General features: G+C 39.4%; 1 protein-coding gene across 1 annotated transcript in view; it reads left to right on the top strand.

Moving 5' to 3' along the window:
* The first annotated feature begins 11,861 nt into the window (after positions 1-11,861).
* tnr (tenascin R (restrictin, janusin)) overlaps positions 11,862-12,206 on the top strand; it is a 285,913-nt gene continuing 285,568 nt past the window's right edge. The window contains exon 1 of the mRNA XM_047369054.1: positions 11,862-12,132. The gene's annotated coding sequence lies outside the window, so the exon portion shown is untranslated. The remainder of the gene's footprint in view (positions 12,133-12,206) is intronic.

Raw genomic sequence — 12,206 nt, 5'->3', positions numbered from 1 at the left:
TGAAACACGTGGGGAATGGCCACAAAACTCTCCATCTCAGCCGGTTTATACTCCCAGTGACGTCAAAGCTGCGACGTCTGTTGAGCTGCGTGTGTCAAAATGTGCGACCAAAATGGATGGCCCCAACAACACCTTTCCCAGTTACTGAAATATAAAAAGCTACTGAGTCACTGCTTAAAGACGCTTCCTCCCTGAAGAGCTCATTAGGTATCCACATCTTTTCAGAACATGAAACCTCGCTGGTTTTCAACAGAAGAAATATATTAAAATCTTAGATATTATAAATCATAAAAGATGGGTTTCTTTTTGAATTCAGAATTAATATGCTTTTTAAACCTAGAATTTGTAATTTGTTATTTAGAAACAACCCCGAAAGTAAGCCCAGTTTCCAATTTTAGGCACAACATTATGCCCACTATCAATTGATGTGAGTAACAATGTTTATCATCCATGATAGCACCTCTTATTTAATTTAATTTATTAGGTACAAGTAAATATAGTTAAAGCTTAAAAATTGTAATCACTGTTTGAAAACAGATTTTTGCATTTACTCAGGTTATCTTCTGAAATTAGTTTGATAATTTGATACATGCAACTGTGGCAATTAAACAGATTTTGCTATAGGGGAAAAACCTTTCCCAGCACAACAGACTGGATATATTACATGGCAGCACGTTGTGATTTGTGATTAAAAATGGCTGAGGAGCAGTATGAAAAATGATCATTTCTCTGCCAACTTTATCCATATAGAGAGAGGAAATGCTATGCTGCACTGAGAGATTGGCTCCTTAGGCAGCAAATGGTTGAACGAGGGTAACAAGTTTAACCCTGGCACCCACAGAAAGTTTAAATATCAAAGGGATGTAACATTTAGTACAATCTGCATAAACCAGCTATATTTTGGCACCCTCAAGGCACCTATTAAGTTAAGGTCACTGAGGAGCTTGAGTCCAGGTGGGGTACACCCTGAATCGATTGCTAGTTCATTAAACGACCAATGCAGAGACACATAGGACAAACAACCATGCAGGCTTATAGTTAGCACTCAAGTCAATATGGGAAAGTGTTATTGATTAAATCAGGCATCTAAAAACCTCTGTATCTTTAATCTTCGGAAGAGTGCCTGCAAAACCTTGTTTGAGGATGAGAGCTAAACAGTATTTCCTTTATGTTTTGTCTGTGTCTGCCTTGTCTGTCCTTTGAAAGGTTTCTGTACAATGCAGGCTCACAGCCTCCTTCTGCAGGAATCGTTTTGTCTTGAATCATGAAGTAGCTCAGAAATAATAAAAAAAAGCTCCTCCGACTATGTCCACTCACACAACAAAGGCTGAATTTTCATTCCAAAGTGTTTTTACACCCCAAGGCAAATAGTTTACCTTGCTATGATTCACTACATGGTTGATTTTTTGGGGAAAAAGTTTAAAAGATTAATTCTGTATAACAAGTCTAAATACACAGTGTTGCCTAGGGCATTGCTTTTCAATGTTAAAAAAAGAAAGAAAAACGCCTTTTGACCACATGGATGCTAGACAGAATATTGGAAGCAGCTGACAGCACAGGGGAAAATGGGCTGAGGTCATATGAGTGATTGAAAATAATTTCTTACCATCACATTTCTCAACTAGCCCTTTTTCGAAGGACCATAAATGACATTAATGCAATGAATGGCTGGACAACATTTGAAATTCAACTGGCATTGTATCCAAGACTGCTTTGTGTGAGAGCTAAAGAAATAGGAAACTTGCTGGAGTTGAGGAGAGTGCTTAACTCTGCACAGTACAGCTTGTTTCACTGCGTTTTGCATAGAAATGGCGTTTTGGAATAATCAGCGTAGCTGTTTGGAAATCATAGTATTCACATTGCTGGAGAGGGGAAACAATATATTGCTGCGTCAAATTATTTTACACGAGTACAGCAAGTCTTATCCCCTGATCAAATTCAACAAATTGAGAGCGTCTTTGCACTTATGAGTGTCTTTGTATTTTTGGCAAAAGAAAGCTGATGTTTTCATTCTCAGGCTTCATTGTAAATACTCTCTTCTACAACATAAATATTAAAATGATGTAAAAAAAATATAAGGCTTGAATTGAGATTAGACTCTTACCCAATGAATATTAAACATCATGAGGCAAAGCCATAGCCCAGCACAGTGTTCTCAGCCTCAGCGTTTAGAAGATACATTTGCAATCTCTATTGAGCCTGTGCCAATGGATGTCACTTTAGGCACAATTTGCTTGTCACCTTGACGCATTTGAAGATTTTTGTGACATATAACCTGATGTTGAATAGGTTATGAATTACAATTAGGTTAAATGTATATAGTGATGCAGTGTCTTTAATCACTATATTTACAAACAACCATATATATTCTTAACCAGTTAAAACCTTGTGTTAGCCTAGGATTTTGCGATTATAGTTTTAGCTATTTTATGCCAAGTGCTGGGATTATTTTTTAGGTTTTTTTGTTACCAAAATCATTTTTTGTTTCCTCATACTCTTCTGTGTAAGGGTAAATTCACACCAGCCATGTTTTCCCCGTTTCTGCAGATGTGAATTGGGGCTGAAATAATTAATTGTATCAATCATGATTAATTGGTAATTGAAATAATCATCAACTTATTTAGCAATTGAACAATCGTTAAGTGGAGTATACAGACTCTAAAACATGCCATTTAGTGAAAGAACAACCCACTCAGAGCAGTAATTAGGCCAACATTTTACAAAAAATATATATACATATAAACATATATTTACATTTAATACATATATACATATATATATACATTTAAGATGAAAAACCTTTAAATAGAACATCACAAAATCTTTGTTAAATGAGCTCCTCTTGAACCTCACAATGTTATTGCAGCTGTAATAATGGCACAAATCTGCACAACAGAGAGGCTGCTTGCAGGACTTCCGCAATTGTTTTCCTCCATTTCCTGGTCTGTGCTCTGTCCTGCCCTAGTCGTTGCTATCCATTGGTTTTGGTTAAAGTAACTTGCAAAAAGTACAATATGAAGTGAACCGCACACAATGAAAAAAGTCAGCTTTTGATCCAGACCAAGCAAGCGGACCAACTATTTCCTGGTGTGAATACATCATTAGTCTTTTATGTTATGCTCCAACACAAAGGGCAGTAAAAAGTGTGGCATGTATTTGCATTACCCACCTAACATCTAGTGGAACAAAAAGCTATCCAAAGTCACCTACTTAGCAAACTCTGTTCACCTGTGTGTAAATTGATCTCAGTATAAATACAGCTGTTGTGTGAAGGCCTCAGAGGTTTGCTGGAGAACATTAGTGTAAAAACAGCCACAGAGGTCAGTGACAGGACTTTCAAGAAGTCTGAAGCAGGGCTACGTTATAAAACAATATTGCTTTAAGGGTAAAAAATAATTCCCAAAAAATGTATAAAAGCTCATACTTTTGGTTACAAATCACTCTTTGAGGACACACATTTCACAGTAAAATGCATCTTTATCAGTACTAGTGATAAAGTACAATGTAATGGAGCCATTCTTGTTAAATCTATGTAAATATTACATTTTATACAGGGAATTCTTAAAAGCGAAAATGTTTACATCCCAATATATGTCTTCAGTTTTATTTACATTCCCTTGTGTATTGCTTCAATGTTTTGTTGTCTGTGATGAACAGAGAAAGCTTATATTCCACCAATGAAGCTCTGACTATATAAAAAATTGTTGAGAGCCTTGTTTTGACAAGCGAGGCGCAGTCTCAGGGCTTCATCACACTTACTGTGTCTGAGTGTGTGGTTTTTCTATCTGTGCTCATGCTTTTCTACAGTTTCCTGACCAAGCTTTTCTAATTAGCTCACTATGATGACTCCTCCATAAGGATCTCCACCAAAGACAGTTCATCAGCTGTGACAGCTATAGCATCAGGTTCTCTAGCTGTACCTGGCTAATGGCACCCTGAGGATCTCTTTCTAGGCCAGCTCCTCTTTATTCTGTCCACATATCCTGTCTTATACAAACTCTCCTTTTATTATCCATCCTTGTTTGCTGGAAATGCTGAGGTACTCAGGTATTTTTGTTGATCTCTAAGTTGGCTCCTGTGTTATGCCGATGACCACAAAAACGTGAATGAATGCAAACACATGCCTATGACTTTCTGAGAATAAACTATTACCATGCCTGGTGACCCTTTATCTTATTTCAAGTAACAAAATCACAAGCATCATCAACATTTTGTTGCACCTCTTTTCAAGGTCTGTTCTTCTAAAACTACATGTGACTACAGATATTTTTACTCACATACTGTAGGAAATGTAAAGTGGGGCTTCTTCTGATGTGCCTTGAGGGTGGCTTTTGTTGATCTTTAGTATTTATAAAACACCTCCAAAAAAGGATGTATATTTTAAAACATCAAGTTATTTTTTTTGCTTTTGTAAGATTTAAATAATTCACCAAAAATACAAATCAAAATGTTGTACACCATGAAGCATTCAGTGGGAGGATTCAGTTCCTGTTATGATGTTTAAATATTTGTATCTTTGCATTCATTCCTAATGAGGCTTTCAGTCCTTCTGGACATGTTTGGCACCAGAGAATTTTGCCAGTATTTGTAAGTAATTCCTTTCAGTGGTGCTTTGCAGGAGGAGTTTGATTTATTCTCTGCTTTCCACAACATCACAAATCTGCTCAATTGAATTCAGGTCAGGGGACTTGGTTGACCGTTTCACAGTTTTCACAGTTTTGTTAACCAATTTGTATGATCGTTGTCAGGCTGCTTGAGGCTGGGGTCTGTCTTTTCATGCATTATTTGGTGTAACATTGGTGTCATTCTGTGACAACAACTTTTGTAGTCTTTTGAATCCAATATAGTAAACAGTATTTATCAAGCTTTTTCCCATGTACTTCTGTAAATTGTAACCTTGCAGTCTTGAGCTTTTTTGCTGCAGTAATTTTCATTTTGGGGTCTTTCAGATTTAGTTTTTTTACAGTCTGGCTTTTAATTAAAGAATGCACCTATGCATGGATAACCTGTTGATCAAAGTTCGGTTTTTCAAAGATGACAACAGGGATTTCCTTTTTTGTTATTGTGTTTTTAAGACACTTTCCTACAGCTTATGCTCGATTGTACCTGTTGTTTAGCTCCAACATGCATCTATAGCTTCTCCAACCTCATCTTTAATGTAACACAATAAGTACAGGATGATGTAGTTGAAAATCATTTAAAGTTCCCCTTTAATCAATAATGATCTGAGTGGAGTGTAACCCTGAAGAGGATATATGACCCATTTTGGTTTGATGTGCGACTGTTTGTTGAAACTTGAAACTTGTTCGCAAATACCTAGATGTGTCATTGCTGTAGGGAACATTCTCAATCCAGTACTTAAGCTTTGGAAATAAACTTTTCAATATTTATTGCCTCTGAATTTTTCAGTGACAAAGCAGGTACACAGGACATGTTATTTGAGGATTTTCTATCCATATTACTAGACCAAATATCAACTTGTCTATAAGGGTTCTCTAGCATTTTAATGATACCAGGAGTGGATTTATATGCACTCAAGACTAACCCATGATGTTTTGTGTGCAATATGTGTGCAACTTCTGGTCCCACATGTAAACAAATAATCTCTCACAGAGCAAATACAGCTAAAAGAATGTATGGGAACACAAACATTTGCACTTTAAATGGAATAAAATAGTCATAAGTACATCTTCATTTAAAAGACTGGGAGAAATGCCTAAAGTGATTGCTTCTGGTTACATATACTGGTATAGTAGTTGCAATAATGCAATATTATTGTTCTGGACACAGAAGAGAGGTGAAAAATATAAATTAAATGCAATATTGATCTGAAGTTTTTTATACTTTTCTTTTTTTTTCCTTTTTTCTTTACCGTGTCCTGTCCGTCAGAGTATCGCTCAGAATTGTTGTCTGAGTGCCAAGAAATTGCCCAACAGATTTACTTTCACAAGCAGAGCATCACAGCTAATGCTTTAAAGCTCTGCTTGATATTTATAAAATAAACTTTATTATAAACTTCTTTGGGAATATTTCAATTGTTACGGACATGGAGACTGAAATGAAAAGGAAAAAAGAAGCTCAAAAAGAGAGAGATGGGGGAAAAAGGGGAGACAAGGAGGAAGGAGTGGAGGAGAGAAAGAAGGATGAAGAGAATACAAGATTACACCCTGCTTGCTTATACACCTGCCCGAGCAGATCCAGCCATGGACCCAGAGGCCCAAGACCCCGGGACACACCACCCCCCAAGCAGAGGCCCGACAGAGCCCAGGGGCCAGGCCCCGGCAAGCAGCCACCGGGAGTGAGCCAGCACACACCAAAGCACCCGGCCCTGGACACCGAGAACCACAAGTACACCAGCGGGCAGAGACTCCAAGCACCGGCAGGCAGTGTGGCGGGGAGGAAGCTGATCCAGGAGAGGGAGCATCCAAGACCCAACCTGTCACAAAAAAACAAACAAACAAAACCCAACAGAAAAACAGGCACACACAGTAAAAATCACACACTCCCACCCTCATGCATACACATAAAATCACTCACACCCAACGTAAGGATAAACAACAATGGACGTCATACACCCGCTCACACTCCCCATGCATACTCTATACTCCCAGGTCCAGGCGCCGGTACCCCCTATGGGCAACCAGCCCCCGGACACAGGAGGTAGTCCCCTTCCCTCCTGGGGCAGAGGCAGGCAGACAGCGCCGGTACCGCACAGACCCGGGTGACCCCGGCCCGAACCCAGTCCCCAACAACCCTCATCCACCTCCGGAGAGGGGGCTATGTACAAAAGAGGGGTCAACATGGCCCAAAGCAGCCTGCCAACCGGAGCCGCCCCATGACGGAGCAGTACTGACCCCCCAACGAGCTCCGATCCCAACCCCATGAGTCTCCCACCCCCAGTGAACCCCAACAAGAACCTCCCCACAGGGCCACCCCCAACAAGGACACCGATATTGAACACATCCCCCCGAACCCAAACTCCATGAATCCCCACCCCCACAGGTGAACTCCATGGCCGAGAAGCCGGTGAAGCCACACCGACACAGTGCAAGCTCCACACACAGCCCTGCTCTAAGAACCCCCACCGCACCCCGCTTCCCCACCACACAGCGCGCCACAACGGCAAGGCAAGGGCCCCGCGCAACACCACCCCCGTCCACTGGTGCAACAGGGCAGACCCCACTCAGCACCGCACCCACAACTGGACCCCCAAAGTTTTTTATACTTTTAAGTCACTAAGAGCACATTAGTATTGTATTTGACTATTTTTCACTCAGTTTTCTGTTGTAGGTTGATGACATTGTCTAAGATGTCATCATTGATAAATTATTAATAATCAAAAGAATACATTCCCTTTTATTTCTTAAACACAAACCATACCTCATCTGTACTGACCAACATTACTTTTCAGAAGCCAGTGGTCTGTCACAGCAGAATCACAACACGGTGTGAAGATTTTCCTCCAGTGGCTTTTTTTGACAGTGTGGACATTTAGGGTTTTCAGTGGTTGGTTCAAATTCATCCAAATTCATCTTGCCTTCTTTTCTGTTGGTAACTGATGAAACATAATCCACTGGTCACAGAAATAATCCTGTCTCACCTTGGGTGGATGTTTTACGCACACTTGCTAAAACTGCAAGTCAAGATGTGCCACTGTTATCTGATCTTCAAACAGCACAACGAACTGCAAAAACATTCCTTCGAAAACAAAGTTCCCTAGACAAAATTGGCCATTAAAGCACTCCAATTTACTGCAGCTCACACAAATACATTTAGATTTTCTGTACACTAGCATCGCAGTTTCTTAAAGTTTGCTTAGATGTACAGTCTAAATGTACCGAAGTTTCTCAAAGTTTTTTCAAGGATACTAATAAACATTGTCCCTGAAGGCACCAAGGACAGGCTAGATCAGGAGTGCTAAAATTTAATGGCTTGATTGGTCAATGATATAAAGTCAATGATATTTCAACCATAAAAAATCTCTTGACAGTAATTAATTAGATGTGCCTTATTAAATAGTGAATTTGTGTGGTAACTTGTCTTTCTCATGCTAATTATTTATTCAGTATTGAGAAAGAGCGAGTCAACTTTGCTAGGGGAACTTAGGTTTAACACTTTTAGCTTTACAATGGTAGACAAAAGCTTTAAACACCCTATATACAGGTGATTAGTTCATTCGTGCATTTCATTTCATTAGCATATTATCACTATAACACTTGGAATGGTAGCCTTTTTAAATTTTTGTTTTAGATGAAAAATAAAAGTAGTCATAAAAACATATGAGCTATGTGAGTTAGATATTTTACTAGTTCTAGTAGATATGGAATTTTGTAGGCATCTTCCACTCTTGTAAAATACTTTCTCAGAAATATTTTCTCAAAAGCTAATGTTGTCATGTATGCTACTATTATTAAATGCATGTTTTACCCTGTTTAGCTATTAATTGTTCTTTAACATGTTCAAAAAACACAACACTGTGACGAATGAACATAGAACTTACGGTTTCAGAACTAAGTTATAAACCACTAGGTTAGGTCATAATTAATAATGCCATATTTCTTATAAAAACAATTTCTAACCCAAATTTCCACATGTGGGTAATATCATCTTTCTAGAATCTGAAAGAGCTGTTCTTTTGAATTCATTTTAAATGTGATTTTAGAGAATACTTTCTCTTCATGGAAAAGAAACAATACAACTGGCATTTCTTTTAGCTTTGTTTTTAAATAATTAATTTGACCTTTGAAGTTTATGTTAGAATAATTGAGCTGTTTGAATACTAGAAAATTAACATTATTAAATATCACAATTAACTATTAATTAGGACAACTTTAGTTGATTCAAAATTAAACAAGACATTTTGTGTTTTGTGTAATATACAGGTCCTTCTCAAAATATTAGCATATTGTGATAAAGTTAATTATTTTCCATAATGTAATGATGAAAATTTAACATTCATATATTTTAGATTCATTCCACACTAACTGAAATATTTCAGGTCTTTTATTGTCTTAATACGGATGATTTTGGCATACAGCTCATGAAAACCCAAAATTCCTATCTCACAAAATTAGCATATCATTAAAAGGGTCTCTAAACGAGCTATGAACCTAATCATCTGAATCAACGAGTTAACTCTAAACACCTGCAAAAGATTCCTGAGGCCTTTAAAACTCCCAGCCTGGTTCATCACTCAAAACCCCAATCATGGGTAAGACTGCCGACCTGACTGCTGTCCAGAAGGCCACTATTGACACCCTCAAGCAAAAGGGTAAGACACAGAAAGAAATTTCTGAACGAATTGGCTGTTCCCAGAGTGCTGTATCAAGGTACCTCAGTGGGAAGTCTGTGGGAAGGAAAAAGTGTGGCAGAAAACGCTGCACAACGAGAAGAGGTGACCGGACCCTGAGGAAGATTGTGGAGAAGGGCCGATTCCAGACCTTGGGGGACCTGCGGAAGCAGTGGACTGAGTCTGGAGTAGAAACATCCAGAGCCACCGTGCACAGGCGTGTGCAAGAAATGGGCTACAGGTGCCGCATTCCCCAGGTCAAGCCACTTTTGAACCAGAAACAGCGGCAGAAGCGCCTGACCTGGGCTACAGAGAAGCAGCACTGGACTGTTGCTCAGTGGTCCAAAGTACTTCTTTCGGATGAAAGCAAATTCTGCATGTCATTCGGAAATCAAGGTGCCAGAGTCTGGAGGAAGACTGGGGAGAAGGAAATGCCAAAATGCCAGAAGTCCAGTGTCAAGTACCCACAGTCAGTGATGGTCTGGGGTGCCGTGTCAGCTGCTGGTGTTGGTCCACTGTGTTTTATCAAGGGCAGGGTCAATGCAGCTAGCTATCAGGAGATTTTGGAGCACTTCATGCTTCCATCTGCTGAAAAGCTTTATGGAGATGAAGATTTCATTTTTCAGCACGACCTGGCACCTGCTCACAGTGCCAAAACTAATGGTAAATGGTTTACTGACCATGGTATCACTGTGCTCAATTGGCCTGCCAATTCTCCTGACCTGAACCCCATAGAGAATCTGTGGGATATTGTGAAGAGAACGTTGAGAGACTCAAGACCCAACACTCTGGATGAGCTAAAGGCCGCTATCGAAGCATCCTGGGCCTCCATAAGACCTCAGCAGTGCCACAGGCTGATTGCCTCCATGCCACGCCGCATTGAAGCAGTCATTTCTGCCAAAGGATTCCCGACCAAGTATTGAGTGCATAACTGTACATGATAATTTGAAGGTTGACGTTTTTTGTATTAAAAACACTTTTCTTTTATTGGTCGGATGAAATATGCTAATTTTGTGGGATAGGAATTTTGGGTTTTCATGAGCTATATGCCAAAATCATCCGTATTAAGACAATAAAAGACCTGAAATATTTCAGTTAGTGTGCAATGAATCTAAAATATATGAATGTTAAATTTTCATCATTACATTATGGAAAATAATGAACTTTATCACAATATGCTAATATTTTGAGAAGGACCTGTATATCACTCAGTAATCAATGACAAGGAACTATAATTAAAGTTAATGTCAGGTAAAGATGCAAATGACATTGACAGTCGCTACTACCTAGTGAGGCAGATAAACATTTAATGGGTTGCTTTAAAAACATTCTTGATGGTACAGTGAGGATCTGGTTGCTTTGTTGTGTGGCAGGGCCTCACTTATTTTGGGTCCACAGCTCTTCTAAAGGACAAATAATCATCATTGTTGCAACTTTTCCATTTTAGCTGGGCTTGGGAATGAAGCTTACAATACTTTTATATGTCCATGTCTGAATTTATAATATTTAAAAAATAAAAAGCACACAACAATTACGGAGGGAAAGCCGAGCAAACTTGCAGAAGAGGGATGACATTATTTGTGGAACATTGACTTCAGGCATCAGTATGTTACACAATCACCATCAGAGAGAAAAGTAGTGACAGCAATGTCTCCAGCTTCAATGTAGGTTCACAAGCTAATGATTAAGGTTATTGCTATTTATAGGAAAAAAAATCATTGGTAAAACCATGCAGGAGGACCATCTGAACAGTGGTTATTAATTTAATTTATTAATCAGATTCATGAACATTTCCTTACTTGATAAACTTTATGCTAACAAACAAAGACTTTATGGTGTACTGACTCCCTCCCGGCTGTGTGATGGAGCTCGTGCATGAACTGTATTGTGTCCTCATCTCTCAGCCTTGGTTTGTTTCTTCACTTCAAGACAAGTGTCTGTTGTTTCATAATTCTTCCTGTAACAGTGTCTAGCTAGATAAAACGTTACTTTCCTGGTGGTAGCGGTCTATTCCAGGACAAAATGCCCTCAGCGTTTGAGTAGGAAAGGCCACTGACAGGTTTGATAAGAAGAAAACGACGTGGATTAGACTTATCAAACGCAATTAACACCCGTGGCTCCTCGCAGTGAGAGGGACAATATTTTGGCAGTCTTTTTTTCTGATTTTCTATTTGCAATACAATTAATGGGTTCATTCTAACTATCAGAAGACTGAAAATGAGAATCTACTGAATCAGATGTGACTCTCATAGCAATGCATGGTGTTTCTATATATATATATATATATATATATATATATGCATAGATATATATTTTCGGACCCTCCGAGCAGCATGGCCACTAGAGGCTGCACAAGCAAAGAGAGTGATACATAGATCAATTCTGAGAGGGGAAAGCTAGAGGAATCAATTGAGAAAGAGCAAAAAAAGCAGATGGTGAGATAGCATGCAGTTCAACTCAGCAAAAACAGAGTGACAGAGTGAGGGGAAAGCTGGAGGGGGCATCGTAGTAACTGGCAGCCAGAGTGAGAGCATCTTCAGCTCGCTGGAGAGAAAGAGGGGTTGAGAGAGGGGGAGGGAAAGAGAGAGAGAAGAAGGCTGCCCATCCTCATATTTTCCTCTGCATCTGTGTGAGGCTGCGTGTGTGAACGGCAGAGAGGGGAGAGCACATCTGAGTCTCGTGGAGGCAGCAGGGACTCATCCCACTTGGCCGAGAGATCGATGCTCTTACGTGGAGCTGCACAAGACGGCTGAGCACCACCTGCAGAAAGTCTACTCAGCGCCACCAAAAAAATTAAAGAGAACAAGAGGAGAAAACTGAGTCCATCATAAAGCTCCGGGCAGGTGAGTTGACTTAAGCTTTTATTTTTTAAATGAAGCAAAGTCTGATCTGCACGTGTGAGCTACTTTGTGGTAAG

Source organism: Girardinichthys multiradiatus, chromosome 6 (assembly GCF_021462225.1).
Source record: "Girardinichthys multiradiatus isolate DD_20200921_A chromosome 6, DD_fGirMul_XY1, whole genome shotgun sequence".
Lineage (NCBI taxonomy): Eukaryota > Metazoa > Chordata > Actinopteri > Cyprinodontiformes > Goodeidae > Girardinichthys > Girardinichthys multiradiatus.
Note: the sequence above shows the minus strand (reverse complement) of the source record. Positions and strands in the feature narration are given on the sequence as shown.